The following is a 27682-nucleotide window of genomic DNA, read 5'->3' as shown; positions in this document are numbered from 1 at the left end:
TATTTAGATCTTCTGAATAATTTGTAGCAGCTTCTACACCAGCACTTGCTTCACCATGAACTTCTGTGTTACGCTGATGGCTTCTTTCCTTAAACTTCATGAACCAACTTCTGCCAACTTCCACCACTTCTTCTGCAACTTCCTCACTTCTCTCAGCCTTCACAGAATTAAAGAGAGTTAGGGTCTTGCTCTGGGTTAGGCTTTGGCTTTAAAGGAATTTTGTGACTGGTTTGATCTTCTGTCCAGACCACTCAAACTTTCCCATGTCAGCAATAGGCTGTTTTGCTTTTTTACTATTTGTGTGATAAGAGTAGCTCTTTTGATTTCCTTCAAGAATGTTTCCTTTTCATTCACAACTTGGCTGTCTAGCGTAAGGACCTAGCTTTCAGCCTGTCTCAGCTTTTGACAAGCCTACCTCACTAAACTTAATTGTTTCTAGCTTTTGGTTTAAAGTAAGAAATGTATGACTCTTACTTCCACTTGAGGCCATCAAAGGTCATTAACTGGCTTAATTTCAATATTGTTGTGTCTGAGGGAATAGAGACCTGAGGAGAGAGAGAGAGAGAGAGAGAGAGAGGGAGGGAGGGAGGGAGAGATGGGTGAGCCAGTGAGGCAGTCAGAACACATACAGCATTTACTAAGTTCACCATCTTATATGGGCACAGTTTGTGCCCCCCCAAATTACACTAGCAATATCAAAGATGACTGATCACAGATCACCATAACAGTCATGATAATTAAAAAGTTTGTTGTAAAAATTATCAAACTGTGACATAGAGACATGAAGTCAGTAAATCCTGTTGGATAAATGTTATTCACAGACTTGCTCAACACAGGATTGCAGCCAACCTTCAATTTGTAAAAAATGCAGTATCTGTGAAACACAATAAAATGAGGTATGCCTGCATACCACTTAAATTTTGTTTCATTTTGTTTTGTTTTCTGTTAGTTTTCTCCATTCTTTGGGGATATTTGGTCTCTCTATGTTCCTTTCCCTGCTTTCCTATGGGTTCCTTTATTACTTTGTAGAATTCTGTTTTTATGGTTTTTCTAGGGATTGCTTTAAGTATTACATTATATCAGACACAATGTATGTATACATTACATTAGAATTGATTGTTGCTATTATTTTAGAGTTTTAGTGAAGGGTAGAAACTTTATGTCTCTTTTTATGTCTTTACTCTTCCTTGTTTATAACTGTCTTCAATATTTCCTCCACAAATGTTTAGAACCACATTTATTCAACTACCAGACAAAATTTAGAAAACTCAAAAGAAGGAAAATCTATTGGATTTATCTTTACCTTTACTTTTTCCTATTCTTTATTCTCTCCTGGTGTTTCAAGTTTCCTTCTTAACTGTTCTATGTTCTATGTGGGTAAGTTTGCTGACAACAAATTCTTATAGTTTCTTTGTATCTAAAAATATCTTGATTTTCTTTTTATTCCTGAGGAATATTTTAGCTTGATATAGGACTGTGGGTTGCCAGTTCTTTTCCTTATAGTTTTGAACAGTGATGTATCATTTCCTTCTGGTCTCTGTGGTTCATAATGAGAAATTCACTTTTATTTGAATTGTTTTTCCTTAATTGATGAGGTTTTGTTTTTCTCTCATTGCTTTCAATATCTTTCCTTTCTCTTTAGTTCATACTTCTCACAGACACCACCTGGGGTAATGGGTGAGGGTGGATTGGGGTAGCATTTAAGGGGTGGAAATCTAGCCCTCCTACCTGTACTGTTTGTCTTCAGTCTAACAATCTTCTAAAAGTTTTCTGTTGTCTGAGGCTGTCCTTTTCCTTGTCCTTTAGAAAAAGCAGGAATTTTAAAGAGTTATTGGCTCCCACCGGCATTTCTTTCTTTTTTTTTTTAATGTTTTTTTATTATATTATGTTAGTCACCATACAGTACATCCCTGGTTTCTGATGTAAAGTTCGATGATTCATTAGTTGCATATAACACCCAGTGCACCGTGCAATACGTGCCCTCCTTACTACCCATCACCGGTCTATCCCATTCCCCCGCCCCCTCCCCTCTGAAGCCCTCAGTTTGTTTCTCAGAGTCCATAGTCTCTCATGCTTCATTCCCCCTTCTGATTACCCCCCCCTCTTTCTTTATCCCTTTCTTCCCCTACTGATCTTCCTAGTTCTTATGTTCCATAGATGAGAGAAATCATATGATAATTGTCTTTCTCTGCTTGACTTATTTCACTTAGCATTTCTGATTTCTGGCTTCTTCAGTACCAAGGGTGGGAATCATGGGGCAAAAACAAAAGCTAAGAACTCACCACTGTGTCTTCTCTTGGGTTGCAAGGTTCCTAGCCAGCCTGTCTTCTCTTTCCCTTTCAAAGTCTTTTTAAATAGGTTTTATATGTAATATTCAGGGGGTTTAGTTATATTTAATAAGAGAAATATTAAGAAGTATGTTTCTTCCACTTCTGGGAGTGAAATCCTTCCATTGGCTTTGTAAATGGCATTCTTTCTACCTATCATCTAGCTATTTTTATCCTCTATCTTATATATCTATCTATCTATCTATCTAGCATCTACCTGTCATCTATCTCCAAGATGTGTATTAGTGTTCCAAAAGTATCTTTGGTTCATTATTCTATAATGCTTCATACATTTCCTACCCCATTTTCATTTTTAAATACAAATCTATACAAAAACTTTGAGGAAATCTTAGATCACTTTTGTTCTAGTAAATATGCACGAAATGCGCTCGGTTTGCTAGTTTTCTTTTATAGCATATAACATAAGAAATGCTAAGTGAAATAAGTCAAGCAGAGAAATACAATTATCATATGTTTTCTCTCATCTGTGGAACATAAGAACTAGGAAGATCGGTAGGAGAAGAAAGGGATAAAGAAAGGGGGGGTAATCAGAAGGGGGAATGAAACATGAGAGACTATGGACTCTGTGAAACAAACTGAGGGCCTCAGAGGGGAGGGGGGTGGGGGAATGGGATAGACCGGTGATGGGTAGTAAGGAGGGCACATATTGCATGGTGCACTGGGTGTTATACGCAACTAATGAATCATCGAACTTTACATCGGAAACCGGGGATGTACTGTATGGTGACTAACATAATATAATAAAAAAAACATTAAAATAAAAAAAAAGAATAGCTATACTTATTTATAGTCCATTATTCTGCAAAATAATTTAAACACCAGAGGGTTAAGTGTTCAGTGACTTTCAAGGCGTATCTAGAAAATGTAATCTAATCAGACAACTAAGATATACCCTCCAGCAAGTAGGGTATATGGAACTGTTAACCTAAGGTTAAAAATAATTTCGGAGGGAATGACTTGCAATTAAGTGCAATTCTTGTCTCGGTGTAGGTGGAATCAGCATTGTACATGCAATTTTCTGCGTTGCAGAGGTAAAACATCATCAACAAGTAATCAAAGATTCTAAATCCCATGACCAGATTTTTTTTTTTTCTAGATCAACTCAATTTCAATCTATCTAGGACCCTTTCAATAACATGGAAACATTTCTAACACTGATATCTATAATACTAAACCTGACTGATTTATAGATCAGCAAATCATCAGATATTGAGGAGTGGGAATACTTGTTAAAAAAAAAAATGTCCAGTATTGTGAACAATACTGCCTTATACATACTATGGTTCTGTAATAGTGGCCAGCCACACCTATGGAACAATCTCTTTTGGTTTTTATTACTTTTTATTTTTAACTTTAGTCCTGAAGTGCTGAGAGAGCTAAGTAAGCACAGAGGCACTTTTTGAATACTAATCTCTGAGACAGCAACCTCTGTTATAGCAGATACATTTTTAATGGAAAAAAAGATAGAAAGTTTCAACACTAAATTAATTTAGAATTTACCTTTTTTTCTTATGAGATGTAAATTTTCCACCTCATGATTATTCTTTTTATTACTTTAGTAGAGTAAATGTCATTTGCAGAACTGGTGAGCTGCTACAGAATACTATTTATAGCAAAAACAACTGCTACTTTAATCATATTGACACAGTTTATAGCTATGCTGTAAAGTATTTTTTATACCTGACACTTATGACAGAAAACCAAATCAAACTGAGCCTTAATGATTGCTGTTATTCTCTGAATATATGAAACAGAAGAGTGTAATAATAACTGGAAATATATTTTCAGGGATTAAAAAAAGTAATCACATTGGTATTCAAGAACAAGAGCTGTCTAAATTTGATCAGAAACAATATATGATTAGAAATGAAAAGAATAAAATCTCTATCAAGTATATGACTATGCAGGTTATATATTTCTTAATAACTTCTGGAATAGGGAACATGTCCAATATTTGTCTCTAATAGAAGAAAAAAACTAGAATTAACCTTCTAAACATTATCATTAAATTATTTTCTTGATTCTTCTGTCTTCACTGAAGCTAATCACAAGTTTATTAGTGCCTAAGCTGTTAAAATATCAATTTCAATGTCCAGTTGTATTAATTGGAAGTGTTTGCTACAAAGGAATCTAGCAACCTTTTCTCTATTCTTAAGGAGTGTGCACATTTCCCAAGATAACTTATAGTTGAACTATCGCCAGTGATTTGACCATTCTCTATTTAAATTGGTTATGGACATCCGACTCAGTGGTGGGTGTCACCATATACCTATATGCGGACGAGCCAAATCAAATGGCCTCCTAAAGAACTGATGTCATTTGATGATAGGCCAGATGATTTGCTGAAGGAAAGAACAAAATCTCTGCAAGGACTAAGTATTGCTTTCTGGCCAATCATTTCACTTCAGCAATCACATCAGATGGGGGAGACAAACTCTTTTGGTCTTTATGTTGTGCATTGTTATTGAGATACCTTTTTAAATAACATGTTTTGTTATCTACAGGGTGAAATTTTGTTTTTATTTTGTTCAATAACATGTTTTTCCTAAATTCTGAGAATAGTGTCACATGTCAAATATTTTATCATATGACATTATATTATACATTGATATAATTTATTAAAATTTTAATAAGTCTATATTTAATATGGGAAATTATATGTATTTCATTTGGAACATGCTTTATATATGTAGATTTAAATGTTTTATAGGTATGTATAGATACAAATATTTTATATGTAAGAGGTTTTACTGTGTTTTTATACTAAGATTTTTCTTTGACTCTCCTATTATATAATCTAATTTCCATATAATTAATAACATTGAATCTATATGGTGAAAATAGTTTTATAAAATGGTATTACTTAATATGATGCAGCAAAATGTTTTATTTTTGTTGAAGATAGTTGACATACAGATTATGTTAGTGTCAGGTATACAACAGTGATTCAACAATCATACACATGAAATGCTCACCACAATCATCACAGTTACCATGTGTCACCATACAAAGGTATTACAATATTATTTACTGTATTCTGTACTTTCCATCCTTGTGAATTATTTGTCTTATAATTGGAAGATTGTACCTCTTATCCTCCTTACCTATTTTCACCAATTTCCCCACCTCCCATTGGCAACAACCAGTTTGTTCTCTGTATTTGTGAGTCTATTTTTGTATTTTTGTGTTTTGTTTTTTAGATTTTACATATAAGTGAAATCATACAGTATTTGGCTTTGTCTATTTCTCCTAGCATAATACTGTCTAGGCATATCCATGTTGTCACAAAATGGCAAGATTTCATTCTTTCTTATGGCTGAGTAATAGTCCATTGTATAAATACACAGTATCTTCTTTATCCATTTATCTATTGATAGACATTAGGTTGCCTCCGTATTTTGTCTATTGTAAATAATGCCGCAATAAACAGAGTGGTGTGTGTACATTTTCGACCTGCTGATTTTGCTTTCTTGAGGTAAATACCCAGAAGTGTAATTACTGGATCATATGGTAGTTCTATTTTTATTTTTTTGAGGAACCTCCATACTGTTGCCCAATATGAATGCACCAAAGTACATTCCTAACCACAGTGCACAAGGTTTCCTTTTTCTCCACGTTATCACCAATACTCATTTGTCTTTTTGATGCTAGCCATTTCTGATAGGTGTGGGGTGATATCTCATTGTAGTTTTGATTTGCATTTGATGTCTGTTGGCTATCTGTATGTCCTCTTTAAAAGAATGTTTATGTGGGTCCTCTGCCCATTTTATCAGATATTTTTGGATGTTTAGTAGACTTTTTAAAAAATATATTTTGGACCTTAACCCCTTTTTGGATATATCATTTGCAAATAGGTTCTTCCATTCAGTAGGTTGACTTTCAATTTTGCTGATGGTTTCCTTCTCTGTACAAAAGCTTTTGAGCTTGATGTAGTCTCATTTGTGTTTTTGCTTTTGTTTTCCTCACCTGAAAAGACAGATACAGAAAATGCTTCTAAGGCCAGTGCCAAGAGATTACTTCTATGCTTTCTTTTAGGAGTTTTATGATTTTAGGTCTCATATTTCTGTTTTTAATCCATTTTGAGTTTATTTTTGTGTATGATATGAGAAACTGGTCTAGTTTCATTATGTAGCTGTCCAGCTTTCCCAACATCCTTTCTCAACAACCTAAATATGAAGAGATTGTATTTACCCCCATTATATATTCTTGTTTGCTTTGTCTTAGATTAATTGACCATGTAAATGGGGGTTTAGTTCTCTGCTCTCTATTCTATTGATCTGTGTATCCATTTTTGTGATAGTACCATACTGTTCTGATTACTACAGCTTTTTTCTTCATTCTTAAGATTGCTTTAACTCTTTGAGGTCTTGTGGTCCCGTATAATTTTTAAGATTCTTATTATTTATTCTACTTCTTCAAAAAGTACTAGTAATGTTTTGATCAGGATTGCACTAATCCTTATCAAAGAATCTATAAATTGCTTTGAGAAGAATGGACCTTTTAACAGTATTAATTTTTCCAATTCATGAACATGGTGTATCTTCCCATTTATTTATGTTGTCTGTAATTTTTTTCATCAGTCTTATACTTTTCAGAGTACAGGTTTTTCATTTCTTGGTCAAATTTATTCCTAGGAATTTTATTCTTTTGATGCAATTATAAGCAGAATTGTTTTCTTGGTATTAGTATATAGAAGTTTCTGTATATTTTATATCCTGCAACATACTGAATTTATGTATTCCAATTTTTTTGGCAGAACCTTTGGGGTTTTCTATATAAAGTATCATGACATCAGTTTGGATGAATTTTCTTTTTCTCTCTGATTGCTTCCAGTCATGTTAAAACAAGTGGTGAAAGTGGACATCCTCATCTTGTTTTTGATTTTGGAGGAAAAGCTTTCAGATTTTCACCATTCAGTCTGATGTTAGTTGTGGGTTTGTCACACGTAAGCCTTTATTATGTTGAGTTGTGTTCCCTCTATAGTCACTTGATTGAGAGTTTTTATCATGAACAGACATTGAATTTTGTCAATTTTTGTATTTATTGAAACAATCATATGATTTTATCTTTTGTTAATGTAGTGTACTGCATTAGTTCACAGACATTAAACCATCCTTGTATTCCCAGAATAAATCCCACTTGATAATGGTGAATGATCCTTTTAATGTATTCTTCAATTTGGTTTGCTTATATTTTGTTGAGGATGTTTGCATCTATGTTTATGAGGAATATTGTTCTATAATTTATTGTAGTGTCTTTGGTTTTAGTATCATGGTAATGCCAGCCTCATAGAATGAATTTGGAAGAATATCTTCTTTGGGGAAAGGGTTAGTTTTAGAATAGACATTAACTTTTCTTTAAATGTTTGGTAGAATTTACCTGTGAAACTATCTGATCCTAGACTTCCATTTGCTGGGAATTTATTTACTACTGATTAAATTTCATTACTAGTTATCAGTCTCTTCAGATTTTTTGTCTTCCTGATTCAGACTTTGAAATTTGTATGTTTCACTGAATGTATCCATTTCTTCTAGATTGTCCAATTTGTTCCTTAATTCAAACTCATTCTAATAGTGCTGCATTTTTATTCCCCCTTTCACGTATATGAGGCATATTTTACATTTTTGTTTTGTGAATCCCTTAATTTTTATAGATATAATTGACTACACTACCTTTGTCCCTTAACCTTCATACTAGCTTTAAAAGTGATTCGCTACCTTCTTATATATTTGCTGTATCAGTTATTCTATTCAACTCTGATTTGTTCTTTTTTATATTTATTATCTCTTTGTTGAAGTTTTCTTACAGAGTTTATATACTCTTCTCTCAAGCCTGGTGAGCATCCTTATAAACATACTTTGAACTCTTTATCAGGAAGATTGCTTACTTTTAGTTGTTTTTCTGAAGTCTTATTTTGATCTTTCATTTATATCATATTTCTGTCTCCCCATCTTGTTTCTATGGAGTAGGAGAAACAGCTACTTTTGACAGTCTTAAAGGAGCGGACTTATTTAGGTGTGTCCCCTCTGTAGACTGCATATACCTAGTGGCTCTAGCTAGCTGGCTGAAGCTATTGCAGGCACAGACTTTGGGTTCTGGAACACACTTCACCAGAGCTGTCCTGGTGAGAGAGCTGGAGCCAAAGTAAGATCTTGCCAGGGCCATCCTTGTGGATGGCTGGAGCTAAAGTGGACATGCATGGGCTGGTGACTCTTGAGGCACTCTGTGCAGGGGACACTCTGTTGGGATGACTGGAGTTTAAGCAGGTCCAGGCTGAAGTTGTCCTTGCGTGCTTTGTACCTGTGTCACCTTGGTGAAATACCTGGGGTGTCTTGGTGTATACTGCTTTGGGCCACCTTGGTGGAGGGAAGAGAGCTTAAGTAGCGTAAATGAGAGGGGGGATGCCTTAGGGGAATGGTTAGTGTTAGTATGACTTAGGGATCTGGGGCTCATTGAAGCATTGGGTCAGCTAGAGTACCCAGACCCTACTCCCATCTGTGCTGTGAAGGTGGAAGGGGAGTGCAAGCAATAGCACTCACCAGCTCCTCTCATCCCAGAGACAGTTCCAGCAGTTCTCCCACCATTTGGCAAATTCTTCAGTGTTAGTAAATGGGTCTCCTCTCTTATAGCCTAGTTGCCCTTTAATTTTTTTTTTTTCCTGTGTCCCAAGATATGTCCTATGGCCCTCAGTGCTATCTTTCCTCCTGTATTTTGCAGTATGGGGGGTGTTGTTCATATTGTTACTGTGTCTCCATCTCTCCTGTCATTCTCCATGTGGTTCCTATATACTTTGTTATACAGGAGCTATGAAATTAGCCCTCAATTCTTTTCTTTTTGTTATCTAGGTCCTGAATATTTGTTTGAAACATATTCTTAAAAGTTTCAAAAAATGAGTCCCTGTTTTGGAGTTGAGCATAAATGGAAGTAATATTTACATAAATGTTTCCATATTCCTTAAGTTTTAAAACTTTTATTTTGAACTAATCATAAACTTACAGAAATGTTGCAAAAATTGCATAGTGAATTCCAATATACCTCTTAACCAGCTTTACCACATGATACAAAGGGAAGTATGAACCTTGGAGGAACTCATGGAGCATGACTCCATCTCAGAAGCAGTCAACCTGGATCTTTACACTGTACAAGGTCAAAGCTACAGAACTGCAGTATGCTACATGATTAATGGCTTTGAAATGAAATTTTGGAGAATATTTTATTTTAGCTATCTTTCAATGTATCTTTTTGTGAACACAAGTAATATGTTTACTAGTTGTCTAAAAAATGGATAATAAACTGAAACAAAATAGAACTCAGGATTAAAAGGTAAGGTGGTATTATAGTTGTGACATTACAATTTTCAGAACAAAGGTAAGTCCTCAACCTTCATTCCTATTCATTGCCAAATTCTTAGGGCATCCATAGTTCAGAAACTTCCTGAGAACTGAAGAAGCTATGTTACTGATTAGATGCTTTTGTGTGTGTGTTACATTTTACAATACAAGTTAAATGCATTTTAATCATATAAATAACACATTTTAAACCTGTTATGTTAAAATAATTAAAACATAGGTATTATTGGAATTAACAGCATTATTTAATTTTAACCATATAATTTATTTATTTGGTGGTCTTTAATTCTCCTTCAGCTAGAAATGGTGGTGAAACTTTTTTTCATATTATGCCACTTCACTGTCTAATTTACTTTCCCACTTATATTTCTTATCATTACATGTATTCACTTATCATTACTTTGTATTCACTTTTGCTTTTTCCCTTAGCCTTGAAAGCCCTTGCATCTGTAATGATTTTTTCACATTGTACTGCTTCCCTTCCCCTCTTTTATAGGCTTAAATTCCCCTTATTCCATATTCTGGTATTACTTTGGTCATAATATAAGAAGAGCATTTATTATGTTTTATTATATTTAGCTTTATGAACTTCTCTTTCCCCTGCTAGATAATGAGTCGCATCAAGCAAGGGCCACTTAGGCATGTTTATATCCAGAGAGCACAGAATAATTTCTGGAACATAGTGAATATTCAATATAGAGATTTTGATTCAACAAATGAATGGGATTTCATAGTTAAGATAAAGTGCAAAAATTGTCATTGTACAGTTCTTTGGTAAAAATAGAACATTTAAGCATTAGCCAATTCAATGTTAGCTACAGCTAGATAGATATTAAAATGGAAATTTGACAGGGTGTTGCACTGTGGATGGAGGTGTTACCTGAAAGAGCAATTTTTTTTTTTCTTGAGAGTTTAGTGTTGTATTCACTTTCTAGCATTGAAAATATTATTTGTATAGGGGTGCCTGAGTGGCTCAGTCAGTTAAGTGTCTGCCTTTGGCTCAGGTCATGATCCTAGGGTCCTGGGATCGAGTCCAGCTTTGGGCTCCCTGCTTAGCAGGGAGTCTGCTTCTCCCTCTGAAGCTCCCCTTGCTTGTGCTCTGTCAAATAAGTAAATCTTTTTTTTTAAAAGAAAATATTATTTGTGTAACAGTGCATGAAATTAGACAAGATAAATACAAAAATGGCAGCAGTGGTCTATTTTTCTCTGATTAATGAATGAAAATAAAAGTTAACATTGTTAGGGTGCTTATTGTAGGCAGATCTAAATTCTTTGCGTGTATCAATCTTCTAATCCTGACATGCTTTCTGTAATGAAGATACTGTTATTCTTCTAGTTTAAAAGATGCAAAGCTGTCACAGAGACTGGGGTGGCCAAAGAACAGTCAGGTAGGAAGTCGTATGGGTCAGTGGCCAGGGGTCTTGCTTCAGACTCTTGGTTACTCCTGTATAGACTACTCCCCAGGACTAACGAGAGCAAGCTGTAGAAAGAGCAATGGGTTAAAGCAAAGATGGCAACAGGGATCCCTACACAGTCATATCCTAATCATTGGGTCAAAATAAGAGTTTGGATTGTTAGAACCACTATATGATTTTCTAGTTTTATTTGCTTTGATCCTTTCTTCCTGTATTCTCTTCTTTCACCCACAGAAAATAAGGTCAACAAGTAGGTGCCAGAACTTTATCTCAAAGCTAAAGCGATGGCTGGCATAAATTGGATGAACTTAGTGCAAAATATGTGTATGAATGCGTGTATGTATAGACACATACCACACGCTATAGCTGGTAGTTCCATTTCAAAGTGTTTGCTTCTTCACATCTCTGACATGCTGAGATCTATTTTTTTTTCAATGACTAGAGGATATTTCAACTTTGTATGTACCTCCTAGAAAAGTACTAATTTTCTTGGCAAGTCAAGAGCAGAACATCTGCTTTTATTGACTCTCTAGATGAAAAACAATAAGAAAACCTTTTCTTTCTCTGTGTGGTGATGATTGTAATACCCTATTGCATATTAATGACTCTTCAGATCCATCCTTGTTTCACTTTGAATGGTCAGAAATAAAATGACACGATATTGAGTTATAAAACAGTAGTAAACCTTATTTGCTAAATACTTTCTTCACTAAATGGAAACATACACATATGATATAACAGTAAAATGAATGAAACATTTTAAAAGGAAGTTCTTCTTGTTTATAATGTTCTCTCCCTAGTTACATGACAGCTAATGTAGTATTCATGGTCAAATTTAACTTTTGAGACCATCTGCTCTATGCAAGATGTCATAGAAATAAAAGCTGTTTTGAAATGAAAGAGAACAAAACTCTTATTCAGAGAACACCTCCCAGCTGTGTTACCAGTGACTGTGTAATCATCTTTCATTATACATGCTAGATGGGGTATAGAGGATGATTAGAAATGCAAACCTGATGTTCTGGATTTGTACATCTCTTTTAGGGCCAGATCAGCTCAGCAAGGAATTTAGCCTCAGATTTCAATTGTATTTCATGAAATGTTTTCCTAAGTTGCTAATATTTATTGAGTGATCATTTTCATATTCTAAGAAACAACCTAAAGACAACTTCTAAAAATCTTGTATTTATAGAATACTAGACACTAACCAGCATAAGACTAAGCAAAATTAGGACCATAGTATTATCTTTGTTTTATTTCCTTTTCTCTTCCAATTTCTACTAAAAGGATGAAAAGCATAGCAAGTAGTCCAGTGCTTTAAGTTTATACACACACACACACACACAAAATCTATGTATCTATATATTTTCCCCCAAAAGTCAAAAAACTTGTCAGTTTTGGAGGGTATCTTTGCAGATATTCTATCCTTTTGAGAGCATAGTTGTAGTATATAGCTAATGTTTTAAGCAAGAAAATAATATGTATATTTTATAGCTTACTTTTGCATTCAGTTTATTTCAGATCATTCCATACTGGGTAATAGAGCTGACTCATCTTATGTATAATTACTGCATTGCAGACACATTTCCAATTGTTCCAGTTATCTATTGCTACATAACTACCCTAAAACTCAAATTTATCAAAACGTCAATGATTTTATTGTATCTCATCATTTTGTTAATAAGGTATTGTGCAAGACCTAGCTAGGTGATTTTTCTAGCTCACATTGTATAAACTGGTTACTTGGTAATACTTAGTTGATGCCAGGCTGGATGACGTAAGATGGAGACAGTTGGAGAACTGGCTTCATATGGCCTCTCTCCAAGTGGTCTCAGGGCTTCCCTATGTGGTACTAATATGGTAATTGGCTTTCTTACATAACAACTTGGAGCATTATGATACCAAAGTGGATGATTCCTACCCTCTTAAAGGGAATGCCCCACACTGACACAATATCATTACCACCAGATTCTATTGGACAGAGCAGTCACAGATCAGAACAGATTCAAGAAGAGGGAAGATAAATTCTTCTCAATAGGAGGAATATTAAAGAATCCCAAGTCATTTTTAATCTGCCATACCAGTTTTTGATCAAACAACAAACTTTAATAATTATTCTTGTGTAGATGCTTTTGTGATTATAGTGCACATTCTTACAAGTGATATTGATGAATAAAAGTACTGATTTGCATTTAATATTTTGACAAATATTGCTAAATATTTTGTGGATATATTGTACAATGCATTCATCTTTCTTTATCTCAACACTGCCTAACACGAAAGGTGTTCCCAAATATTTAAAGAACATAGGACTAAAAGGTAAAAGGCAGTGTGGAGGGATGAAAAGAGGACAGTTACAGAAACTGAAAAATAGTGGGGCAAGAAGAAACCTAATATTTGAAAGTCATTTAATTTCTTGGTATCTTTCTTGTCTGTTAAAACATAGAAGTAGATTGTCTAATCTCTCAAAACCATTACCTTTGTAATCCCATGATTACATATTTAAAAAAAAAACTTTTAAAACATTATAATGAAGTAAAAATTTAAAGATTATTTCAAGAGAACATGAAAAAACTGAGGACCATGAATAGTGCAAAGACATTTTCCTCATTACTCGCTTCACAATTAGAGCTATTTTGATTTTATATAATCATCTTTACCAAGGCAAGTATTGATAATTATTTTGGAGAAGATAATAGCTATGATTTGGTTACACTAGTATTTGTTTAAATATTTATCTAAATATAATATTTATTGTAACATCCAAAAAGAGGTTAGACATTCCAGAGATCAAACTAATCAATAGCACATCTTATCAAAGCTTAACATTGGCTTCATTTAAGCTAGGGCAAATTTTTAAAATTGTTAGTACCACTACATTTAATTTATATCCCTGTAGTAAGGTAAAACTTATTGTATTATATCATAAAATATATACAAAATATAAAGTTACTTGAATATTTACGATAATCTCACAAAAGTTAACAATCCGGCTTCGGAATACCTTTGATAAATTAACAAATGTGATCATAGATATCACATATAAAAATATGTGGTGGATATGTTTCAACTGCTAAAGTTTTAACTTGAAGAAGATATTTTAAAAAACTCCCAATGATATGACACCTTATAAAAGTTGTATAAATAAATTATTTCCAAGACCAGTTAAAATGTGAATGGGAAAACTAGTATCTAAAATATGAAATAAGATGTGGTAACTGAGAGTTACAAAAACACCAAATTATTCTGTATTCCCTTTAATATTTGTTCACTTTATTTTACTTTTTAAGGCAATTTATTTTTGGTAAATTTTTAAATTTTAAAGGTAATATATCCTTATTTTTACATTTTTAATTCCAGTATAATTAACAGTGTTGTATTAGTTTCAGGTGGGCAATATAGTGATTCACCACTTCTCCATTACATGTTGCTGATCCCAATAATTGTACTCTTAATCCCTTTACCTATGCCCCCCCCCCCTTTCTGGTAGCTGCCAGCTCTTTATATTTAATCTGGTTTTTCTTTCTTTCTTTTTTTTTTTTTTTTGGTCCTTTGTTTCTTAAATTATAAATATGAGGAAATCATCTGGTTTTTGTCTCCCCCAGACTTATTTCACTTAACATTATACCCTCAAGATCCACCTATATTGTTGCAAATGACAAGATTTCATTTATGGCTGAATAATATTCCTCTGTGTGTGTATGTGTGTGTGTGTGTGTGTGTGATCCTTTCACCTGTGGATGGACACTTGGGTTACTTCCATATTGTGGCTATTGTAAATAATGCTGCAATAAATATAGGAGTGCATATATCTTTCTGAATTAGTGTTTTTGTAATTCTTTAGGTAAATACCCAATAGTGGAATTACTGGATCATTGGGTAATTCTATTTTTAATTTTTTAAAGAACTTCCATACTGTTTTCTACAGTGGCTGCTCAAGTTTGCATTCCCACCAACAGTGCCTAAAGGTTACTTCTCCCCATCCTTGCCAACACTTTCGGTTTCCTGACAGGTGTGAGGTGATAGCTCATTGTAGTTTTGATTTGCATTTCCCTAATGAAGAATGATGTTGAGCATCTTTACATGTGTTTGTTGGCCATCTGGATGTCATCTTTAGAAAAATGTCTTTTCATGTCCTCTACCCATTTTTAATTGCATTATTTATGTAGCATTGAGTTACTTTTTAAATATATTTTGGATACCAACCCCTTATGGGATATGTCATTTGAAAATGTCTCCCATTCAACAGGTTATCTGTTTTGTTGATTGTTTCCTGTGCAGTGAAAAACTGTAATTTTGATGTAGTCCCAATCATTTATTTTTGCATTTGTTTTCCTTGCCTTAGGAGATATATCTAGAAAATTATTGCTATGGTTGATGTCAGAGAAATTATTGCCTGTGCTGTCTTCTAGGATTTTTTTTTCTATTTTCAGGTCTCACATTTAGTTGCTTAATTCATTTGAAGTTTATTTTTGTGTGTGGTGTAAGAAAATGGCCCAGTTTTCCCCACACCATTTGTTGAAGAGATTTTTCTCCCATTGCATATTCTTGCCTCCTTTGCCAAAGATTAATTGACTATATGATTGTGAGTTTATTTCTGTGCCTTTTTCTACTCCATTGATCTATGTGTCTATTTTTGTGCTGCCTTGTACAGTTTTGATTGCTATAGGTTTGTAGTATATCATGAAAACTGGGATGTGATACCACTGGTATTCTTTTTCAAGACTGCTTTGGCTATTTGAGTTCTTTTGTGCTTCTATACAAATTTACTGCTTTGTTCTAATTTTGTGAAGATGGAGACCGTTAAATCTGTAGACTGCTTTGGGTGGTATGGACATTTTAACAATATTTGTTCTGCCAATCCATGAGTATAGAACATCTTTCCATCTGTGCCATCCTCAATTTTTTTCATCAGTGTTTTCAGAGTATAGGTGTTTCACCACCCTGTTTAAATTTATTCCTAGGTATTTTATGATTTGGGGTGCAATTGTAAAATGGAGTGTTTTCTTAATTTCTCTTTCTGCTACTTCATTAGTATTGTATAAAATGCAATGGATTGCTGTATGTTGAATTTGTAGCCTGCGACTTTACTGAATTCGTTATTCGGTACTTGTAGTCTTTTGGTGGAATCTTTATTTATATCACCCTGTCCTCTGTAAATAGTGAAAGTTTTACTTTTTTCTTCATTTTAGATGACTTTCATTGTCTTTTTCCTGACATAGGGGATAAACTCTCAGTTTTTCACCACTGAGTATGATGCTACCTTTGGGTTTTTCATACATGGACTTTATTATGTTGAAGTGTGTTCCCTCTAAACCTACTTTGTTGAGGATTTTTATCATGAATGGATGTTGTACTTTCTCAAATGCTTTTTCTACATCTATTGAAATGATCATAAGGTTTTTATCCTTTAACTTGTTGATGTGATGTATCATACTGATTGATTTATGAATATTAAACCATATTTGCATCCCAGGAATAAATCCCACTTGATCATGGTGAATTTTTTACTTTACTGTTGAATTTGGTTTGCTGATATTTTGTTGAGGATTTTCGCATCTATCTTCATCAGACATATACGCCTGTAGTTCTTTTTCTGTAGTGTATTCACTTGGTTTTGGTATCAGGTAATGCTGGCCTCATTGAATGATTTTGGAAGCTTAACTTCCTTGTCCACTTTTTGGAATAGTTTGGGAATATTTATTTATTTAAATTCAATTAGCCAATGTATAGTGCATCCTTAGTTTCAAATGTAGAGTTCAGTAATTCATCAGTTGCATATAATAGGCAGTGCTCATCACATCCTTAATGCCCATCACCTAGTTGCCCCACCCAACTCCCCTCCAGCAACACTCAGTTCGTTTCCTATAGTTAAGAGTCTAAAAAGAATGGATATGTGGAATATAAGAAACAGTGCAAAGGATCACAGGGGAAGGGAGGAAAAACTGGGAGGAAATCAGAGAGGGAGACAGACAATCCCTGAGAGGTATTAACTCTTCTCTAAAAGTCTGGTAGAATTCACCTGTGAAGCCATTTGGTCCTACACTTTTGTTTATTGGAAGTTTTTTTTGTTTGTTTGTTTTTTGTTTTGTTTTTTGTTTTTTTTTATTACTGATTCAATTTCCTTGATGTTAACTGGTCTGTTCAAATTTTCTATTTTTTCCTGATTTGATTTTGGGACATTATACATTTCTAGGAATTTATCCATTTCTTCTGGTTTGTTCAATTTGTTTGCATATATTTTTTCATAATATTCTCTTATATAAAATCAGAAATGAAAGAGAAATAACTGACTCCATAAAAAGGATTATGAGTTCTTTTTTTGATGAGTCTGTGACTAAAGCTTTATCAATTTCCTTGCTCTTTCAAAGAACCAAATCTTGGTTTCATTGATGTGTTGCATTGTTTTTTTTTTTTTTAATTCTCTGTTTCATTTACTTTGGCTCTAATTTTTATTATGTCCTTACCCGTTTTAAGTTTTGTTTCTTCCTCTTGTTCTCTTTCCTTTAGGTGGAAGGTTACATTGTGATTTTTCTTCTTTCTTGAGGTAGGCCTGTATTGCTGTACACTTCCCTCTTAGCACAGCTTTTGTATCATCGTATTATCCTTTTCGCTTGTCTCCATGAATTTTTTTTATTTCCTCTTTGATTTCTTAATGTCTTCATTGTTTAGTAGCATTTAACTTCCATGCATTTGTGTTCTTTCTAGATTTCTTTTGTGGTTGATTCCTAGTGCTGTGTTGGAATAGATGCATATGACCTCACTCTTTTGAATTTGCTAAAACTTTTGTGGCCTATTCTCTAGAATGTTCCTCGTGCATTTGAAAAAAATGTGTATTCTGCTCTCTTTGGATGTGATGTTCTGAATGGATCTGTTAGATCCATCTGGCCCATATGTCATTCAAAGCCACTGCTTCCTTGTTGATTTTCTGTCTGGATGATCTATCCATTGATGTAAGTGGGGTGTTAAAGTCCCCTACTATTGTTGTATTACTATTAATTTCTTGCTTTATGTCTGCTATTAGCTCCTTCATGTATTTGGGTATTCCCATGTTGGGTACATAAATATTTACAATTGTTATGTCTTCTTGCAGGATCGCTCCCTTTATCTCCTATTATAGTCTTTTAAAGTGTATTGTGTGCAGTATAAGTAGTGCTACTCCAGTTATCTTTTTGCTTCTATTTGCATGATAAATGCTTTTCCATCCTTCACATTCAATTTGCATGTGTCTTTAGGTCAGGAATGAGTCTCACTTTTTTTTATCTAGTCACCCTATGTATTTTGATTGGGGCATTTAGTCCTTTTACATTCAAAGTAATTATTGATAAATATGTGCTTATTGACATCTTGTCAGTTATTTTATGGTTGCTTTTGTAGTTCTTTTTCTTCTCCTCCTGCTCTATTCCTTTGTAGTTTGATGGGATTTTTTAGTGTAATGTTTGGGTTCCTTTCTCTATGTTTATTGTATATCTTTTTTTTTGGTTTGTAGTTACCATTAGGCTCATATATAACATTTTATGTGTATGGCAATCTACATTAAATTTGAACCCATTCTGAAGCACTAAATTTTTACTCCTTGCCCATATTTTATGTATATGTCATAGTTTATTTTATGAATCTCTCGACTGATTATGTAGGCTAAAATGGAATAAGCAATTATATGTTTGCATTTACATGTGCAATTTTTTCATCTCATACTTTTCTTCTAGTTATGATCTTTTTCAATCAAAAAATTTATTTTGCTATGTCATGTAAGGCTGGCTTAGTGGTCATGAATCCTTTTAAATTTTGTCTGGGAAATAAAAACCACGTGATCATCTCAAAAGATGGAGAAAAAGCATTTGACAAAATACAACATCCATTCATCATTAAAAAAAAAAAAACTCTCAATAAAGTAGGTTTACAAAAAACATACCTCAACATAATAAAGGCCATATATGAAAAACACTGTTAACATCATTCTGAATCAGGAAAAACAACAGAGTTTTTCCTCTAAGACAAGGATGTCCACTCACCATTTTTATTAGAAATAGAAATGAAAATCATCTGAATTGGTAAGGAGGAAGTACAACTTTCACTATTTGCAGATGACAAGATGTTATATATAGAAACACTAAACATTCCACCAAAAACCTACCAGAACTGGGGCGCCTGGGTGGCACAGCTGTTAAGCGTCTGCCTGTGGCTCAGGGCGTGATCCCGGCGTTATGGGATCGAGCCCCACATCAGGCTCCTCTGCTATGAGCCTGCTTCTTCCTCTTCCACTCCCCCTGCTTGTGTTCCCTCTCTCGCTGGCTGTCTCTATCTCTGTCGAATAAAAAAAAAAAAAAAAAAAAAAAAAACTTAAAAAAAAAAACAAACCTACCAGAACTGATAAATGGATTTAGTAATGTTGTAATATACACATTCAGCATACAGAAATCCATTGCATTTCTATACACTGCTAATGAAGTAGCAGAAAGAGAAATTAAGAAAACAAACACACCCTTTTACAATTGCACCCAAAATCATAAAATATCTTGGTTAAGGATCTATATTGTGAAAACTATAAAACATTGATGGAAGATACTCTATGCTCATGGATTGGAAGAACAAATATTGTTAAAATGTCTGTATTATCCAAAGCAGTCTACAGATTTAATGCAGTCTCTATTGGAATACCAACAGCATTTTTCACAGGATTAGAACAAATAACAGTAAAATTTGCATGGAACCACAAAAGAACTCAAATAGCCAAAGAAAACTACTAGAGGTATCATATCCCAGATTTCATGATATACTACACCGATGTGGCAATTAAAACAGTACAGTACAAAACAAAAATTGACACATAGGTCAATGGAGTGGAATAGAGAGCCCAGAAATAAACCCAGTTAATCTTCTACAAAGCAGTCAAGCATATGCAGTGGGGGAAAAGACAGCCTCTTCAGCAAATGGTCCTGGGAAAACTGGACTGCTTTCTAACACCATACACAAAAATAAAGTCGAAGTGGATTCAAGACCTAAATGTAAGACCCAAAATTGTAAAATTCCTAGAACAGATTTTACACAGCAAAGAAAATCACCAACAAAATGAATAAGGCAACCTACTGAATGGGTGAAGATATTTGTAAATTATGTCTGATAAGGGTTTAATATCCAAAAGAACTTATACAACACCAAAAAAAATCCAATTAAAAATGGACATTTTTTCCAAAGAAGACATGGAGATGGCCAACAGACACATGAAAAGACTTTCAACATCACTAATCATCAGGAATTGCAAGTGAAAATGGTTAAATAAAAAACACAAATAATATTGGTGAGAACGCAAACTGCTGCAGCAACTGTGGAAAACAGTATGTAGTTTCCTCAAAAAATAAAAGCTAGAATTACCATTTGATTCAGTAATTCCATTAGTGGGTATTTACCCAAGGAAAATCAAAACCCTAATTTGAAAAGTTATATGCACCTTTATGCTCATTGCAGCATTATTTACAATAACCAAGATACAGAAAGAACCCAAATATCCATCCATAAGTGAGTGGATAAAGAAGAGGTGATATATACATACAGTGGAATGTTAGCCATAAAAAAGCAGGAAATCTTGGCATTTGCAACAACATGTTGGAACTAGAGTGTGTAATGTTAAGCAAAATAAGCCAGAGAAAGATAACATATGCTTTCACTCATGTGTGGAATTAATGAAACAAAAGAAAAGGAGATTAAAAAAAAAAACCCTAAACCCAAATACAGAGAACTGATGAATGCCAGAGGGAAGGGGGAGGTTGGGTGAAGTAGGTAAAGGGAATTAAGAGTACAGTTGTCATTATGAGCAGTGAGAAATGTATAGGATTGTTGAACCATTATACACCTAAATCATTAAAATTTGAAGTTAAAAATAGCAGGACTTATCTCTATGGTGCCTATAAGAGATTCACTTCAGACATAGAGACACATGCAGGTTGAACATGAAGGGGTGGAGGAATATTTACCATGTAATGGAAGCAAAAAGAAAGGTAGGATAGCAATATTTAAATCAGACAAAATAGGCTTTAAAACAAAGACTGTAATAAGAGACAAAGAAGGACACTACATAGTCAAAAACTATCCAACAGGAGAATGTAATAATTGTAAATATTTACACACCCAAAATGGGAGCACCTAAATACATAAAGCAACTATTAAGCAACTAAAGGAAGAAATTGACAGTAATACAGTAATAGTACAGGACTTTAAACCCCACTTATATTAATGGATAGACTATCCAGACAGAAATCAACAAGGAAACAGTGGCTTTGAATGAAGATAAATTATACCAATGGACCTCTCAAATATTTGCAGAACTTTCTTTCCAAAACCAGTGAAATATACATTCTTTTCAAATACACATGAAACATTTTCCAAAATAGATTACATGTTAGTCCACAAGTCAATAAATTTTAAAAGATTGAAATTATATATCTTTTCCAACCACAACTGTATGAAATTATAAATCACAAGAAAAAATCTGGAAACATAAATACGTGGTGACTAAATAGCATGATACTAAAAAATGAATGGGTCTACCAAGAAATCAATAGAAAATCAAAAACACAATGGTTACAAAATCTTTGGAAGGCAGCAAAAGCTATTCTACAATCAAGTGTGGAGCAATTCAGGCCTACCTCAAGAAACAAGCAAAATCCTGACTACACCTCCTAACATTATTCCCAAAGGAGCTAGAACAAGAATAAAGCTTAAACAAGTATAAGGAAGAAAACAGGTAATAATAAAAATAAACATCAACGAAACAAGAAGCTGATTCTTTGAAAAGATAAGTCTAGCTAATGGTTTACCTATTTTATCAAAAAAAAAAAAAAGGACTCAAAATCATAAATAAAGGAGGAGAAATATAAGGAATAAGAGAGTATTATGAAAACCTACATGCCAACAAACTGGATGACCTAGAAAAAAGGAGTAAATTCCTGGAAACATACAAACTTCCAAAACTGAGTCAGAAATAGATAATTGGAAGAAACCAATTACTAGCAATGAAATGGAATCAGTAATTAAGAAACTCCCAAGAAAGAAATGTCCAGGACCAGATAGCTTCACAGGTGAAATCTACAAACATTTAAAGCAGAGTTAATACCTTTTTTTTTTCTTCTAGAGAGGTGGGGGAGGGGGAGAAAAAGACTTAAGCAGGCTCCATGCCCAGCATGGAGCTCTACCTAGGACTTGATCTCAAGGTTCTCAGATCATGACCTGTGCCAAAATCAAGAGTTGGATGCTTAACTAAGTCATCCAGGTGCCCCAAGTTAATACCTGTTTTATCAAACTATTCCAAATAATAGAATAGGAAGGGAAACTTCCTAATTCATGCTACAACTCCAGCATTACCCTGACCCCAAAAACAAACAGACTACAAAATAAGAAAACTACAGGCCAATATCTCTAATGAAGATAGATTTAAAAATCCTCAACAAAATATTAGTAAGCTGAATCCAATACTACATTAAAAATTTATTCACAATGATCAAGTGAAATTTATTCCACAACTATATGGGTAGTTCAATATTCACAAATTGATCAATCTGATATGTCACATTAATAAGAGAAAGGATAAAAACCAATGGTCCTCTCAATAGAGGCAGAAAAAGCATTTGACAAAATGCAACATCCATTCAATAAAAATCTCAATGTAAAAACTGAGGAAGCATACCACAGCATAATAAATCCCATATATGAAAAACCCATGGTTAACCAAATTCTTGATGATGAAAAACTGAGAGCTTTTTCTCTAAGGTCAGGAATAAGACAAAGATGTCCATTCTTACCACTTTTATTCAACATTGCACTGAAAGTCCTAACCACAGCAATAACAAGAAATAAAAGGCATCCAAATTATTAAGTAAAACTATTTACTGTTAACATGATACTATGTATAGAAAACTCTAAAAACTGCACCAAAAAACTAATAAATTAATAAATGAATTCAGTAAACCTGTAGAATACAAAATTAATATAGAGAAATCTGTTGCTTTTCTATACAGTAATAAAGTAACAAAAAGAGAAATTAAGAAAACAATCCCATTTATAATTACACCAAAAAGAATAAAATGCCTAGCAATAAATTTTTAACCAAGGAAGTGAAAGATCTTCAAAAACTAAAGAAGCCATGAACTATTGCAAAGATAAGATGTCCATACTCTACAAAGCAATCTGCAGATTTAATATAATCCCTATCAAAATACCAACATTTTTCACAGAGTTAGAATAATCCTAAAATTTGTATGGAGCCACAAAGACCCTTGAATACCCAAAGCCATTTTGAGGAAGAAGAACAAAGTTGGAGGTATCACAATCTCAGATTTAAAAATACACTAGTACTGAAAACAGTATGGCTCCAGCACAAAAATAGACACATAAATCAATGGCACAGAATAGAAAGCCCAGAAATAAACCTAACATTTTATGGTCAATATAATCTATGACAAAGGAGGCAAGAAAGTATTTAGGGAAAAGAATACTCTCTTCAACAAATGGGCTGGAAAAACTGGACTACTTTCTTACACCATACATAAAAATAAGTTCAAATAGGATTAAAGACCTGAATATGTGACCTAAAACTATAAAACTCCTTGAAGAAGACAGGCAATAGTTTGACATAGCCACAGAAACATTTTTCTAGATAGGTCTCTTCAGGCAAGGAAACCAATAAAAAATAAACCATTGAGACTGTACTGAAATAAAAAGCTTTTTACACAGAAAAACAAAAAACCCAAAAAGATTTAAAAAGTGAAAAGACATCCTACTGAATGGAAAAATGTATTTGCAAATGATATATCTCATTAAGGGTTAAATGATATATCTCATATATCAAAATATATGAAGAACTTAACACCAAAAATATTCAATTAAAAAATGGATAAAGAATTTACCAAAGATGATGTAGATGGCCAACAGACACATTCACTAATTATCAGGGAAATGCAAATAAAAACCACAATGATATGTAACCTCACACCCATCAGAATGGCTAGGATAAAAAACACAGGAAATAACAAATGTTGGTGGGAATGCAAATTGGTGTAGCCACTATGGAAAAGAGTATGAGTGTTCCTCAAAAAATTAAAAATAAAATTACCACATGATCCAGTAATTTCATTATGGAATTTACCCAAAGGAAACAAAAACACTAATTCAAAAAGACATACGCACCCCTGTTTACTGCAGCATTATTTACAATAGCCAAGATATGGAAGCAACACAAGTGTCCACCAACAGATAAACAAAGAAGATGTGGTATATATGAAATATTGAAATATCTCTCAGATGTAAACGAGAGGAGATCTTGCCATTTGCAAAAGCATTAATGTACCTAGAGGATATAATGTTAAGTGAAATATGTCAGAAAAGAAGAAATTCCATATGATTTTACTCATATGTGGAATTTAAGAAACAAAGAGTCAAGAGACTCTGCAATACAAAGAAGAAACTGGTGGTTGCCAGAAAGGAAATGGGTGATGAAATAGGTAAAAGGATGAAGAGTACATTTATGATAAACGCTGAGTAATGTGTAGAACTTTTGAATAATTATATTACATACCTGAAGCTAATATAACACTGTTAATCCTACTTAAATAAAAAATTGAAAATATTTACTTCTACTTTTAGACTGTTAAACCCTGTGGCAGTAAGTCAAGTTACTTTGCTGACAAATTACTTCATAATTTAATGTGATCTTTTATACACTGACACTACCACCACTCCCACCTTGTTAGTTGGCCATTCTTTCAGGAATTCTCTGTTGTATTCTCCATTGCACTGGTTAGTCATTTTTGTTTTAAAAGAATCTATTCCTGGAATCTTTTTTTAAAGATTTTATATATTTATTTGAGAAAGAGAGAGAGAGCATAAGCACAAGTAGAGCGGCAGAAAGGAGGAGACTGTGTAGCAGGCCCCCCACTGAGCGGAGAGCCCAGATGCTGGGCTCCCAGGATCTTGGAATCACGACCTGAGCCAAAGGCAGAGGCTTAACCAAATGGACCACCCAGGTGCTCCTCCCGGAATCTCTTAAAGCCATGATAACATTGATTGGATATTTATAATATATGCAGAAATTTAGTGTCTTTCATATGGTTCTTTAATCTTTAACCATAAAAAAATAATGAAAGAAGCAGTCTAATTCATTATCTTTTAGAAGAAATTGAGATCAAGAGAAGCTAAGTTACCTAGCTAAATTTACTCAGGAGAGTAAATCTGTACATATAGCCTCTCTCTTTTTCATCCACTCAGTGTACCATATATTGATTGCCTGTTATGTGCCTCTCTTAGTATTAAGTATCGAAGAGTCTAGAAAAATGTGATTCCTTTCCCTGTGGAGTTGACAGTGGCCAAGTGATGGCAATTTTACTAAGGAGTAACAAGGAAACATATACATTATACAAAGCAGGAGTGGGGACAGGGACAAAGCTTTTATTAAGTAACATCTATAAAAAGTTAAGCTGTGATCTGAAAAATAAGATTTAGCTAAATAAACTTATTTATGAAAAACAGGAGTCACTGGACAATGCCTAAAAAGTGACATTTTCGGAGTCTGAGTTTCATAAAATGAAACAAGGATAGTTGCCTGGGTATCAGACAAAGTAAATGGTTGGGTTTTTTTCACTCTATTTTCAAAGTCTCTTTAAATGGTTATTGCTATATATATTGTGTTTGTGGTATTTAAAAAAGGTAAATATATGTCAATATGTTTATTGAAAAAGAATGAGAAAATCATATTTAGCAAAAATAAAAATAAAATACATCTCTGACAGGTAGAGATAACCACCATTAGCTGCTCATTGATGTTCATCCTTTACAAAGATATCCTCTCTGAATAGGAATGTGTACATTTTTACAGAAAAAAAAAAGGATGTAACTAGCATATTGCTGTGAAGCCTTCTCATTAATGTGATATTTAAAATTCTTTTCCATGTGCATAAATTTTCATCTGTAATATAATGCATGAACAGTATATTATATAAAATAGTACTATATAAAATGGACAGATGACTTAGGATATTCTGAAAATGATATTACTATGCTACTGTGGATAAAAATCACAGTCTAAAGAAGAAGAGGTAAATTATTTAACAACTATCTTGAAACATTTATTAAGTACATGGGAAAAATCTATTTTAATCCTTAACTTTTCTTTTTCTTACACCCTACAGATTTCAACATGAATGACTATTTTGCCTAAATTTATACTCACAAACCTGGAGTAAGACCCAGGTATGACATGAACATGACCTCTCAAATGAGAATATCTGTGACATAAATAAAACTGGTCTTGCTTAATAAATTACAAATAAGCTCTACTTCATGATTTCATCAGTACTATAAAATATTTCAAGAGAAAATTAGAAACGTACTTGCAACACAGGAGTTGATACCTAAGCAGCTGGTATAAACTAGGAAAACTTCTAACACTCAAATGGAATATCTGGTAAAATTCATGAGCAAAATAAAGCCTAAAACACACCTGAAACCTTTCAGTGAGCCCTGTGGAACACAATCAATCACAGGCACACCCCAAACAAAGAATCCTCAACTCTTCTGTAAAATTTATCTTCATATTCCTGCTGTGTGACATCAAGCTCACTTCTGATGATGCTATTTCTCTTGCAGCTCTCTTAAAAAGCGTAAGAGAAAATTTTCTGGAGGTGGGACAGGTGCCCTCTTTGTTCATTGCTGTTTCTAGGCCATTCTTCTTTAAAAATATATATATTTTAAATAACCATGTGTTATTCCTTCTTACCACCTATTCCCCTATGCTTCCCTCCCTGCCTCGATCTCCTGTCAACATGGGTTATTACAACATAAAGATGACCCGTACATTTTTCTTGCTTCCTTGATCTCCTACCCTGAAATTTGCTTTCCATCCACCGTAGTCACTTGGTTGATGTCGTTACCATCACATGCAGTACTTTTATAACCTCAATTTCAAATATCTCCATTTTCTAATCACCAGTTCTTATCTTTCCAATTCATTCTAATGTCCCACCCTAAACACTTTCTGCCTTCACTTGAACTAACATGCCATTGATGCTACAGCATCCCTCAAACTTATGTCCTCAGTTTCCCCTTTATTCATCATATTCCCAAGGCGAATCATATTTACCCATTTCCGTACATACTTTTTCCCTTGCCACCCTTTTATTTCATTCTACTCACATGAAGAAACTCCAGACTTCTGCTTACCACAGGCCTATATTCTGTTTCTGAATATCACTGGAAAAAATACAATCATATTGGGTAGTCTCAAGTTATACGTATTTTTTAAAACACTCTACTAAAATAGCCTTTAATGCAGATGCCAAACAAAACTGCACTTTCTAAACCATTTGCTAGGGAACTCTTCTATACATGGTACTTTCTCTTTAAACCTATTATACCCCCATTAATCTTTATTTTCAGATGATCCCAACAACAAAATATAGCAATTTAAAAACAATTTGTACTAGTTTCCACTGCTCTTTCATTAGTGATAACATATACTTTTCTCTATGCATAGACTAGCAACTGGGGCTCATACCTCCAATTGTGGTGTATATCCACTCTT

The 27682-nt window shown here is 33.7% G+C and overlaps 1 long non-coding RNA gene across 1 annotated transcript in view; it reads left to right on the top strand.

Moving 5' to 3' along the window:
* The window catches only part of LOC125282045 (uncharacterized), a 379334-nt gene extending 352069 nt beyond the window's left edge, over positions 1-27265 (top strand). Inside the window, exon 7 of the long non-coding RNA XR_008960637.1 lies at positions 26292-27265. This is a non-coding gene — a long non-coding RNA (uncharacterized LOC125282045). The remainder of the gene's footprint in view (positions 1-26291) is intronic.
* The last annotated feature ends 417 nt before the right edge of the window (positions 27266-27682 follow it).

Source organism: Ursus arctos, unplaced genomic scaffold (assembly GCF_023065955.2).
Source record: "Ursus arctos isolate Adak ecotype North America unplaced genomic scaffold, UrsArc2.0 scaffold_20, whole genome shotgun sequence".
NCBI classification, from domain to species: domain Eukaryota; kingdom Metazoa; phylum Chordata; class Mammalia; order Carnivora; family Ursidae; genus Ursus; species Ursus arctos.
Note: the sequence above shows the minus strand (reverse complement) of the source record. Positions and strands in the feature narration are given on the sequence as shown.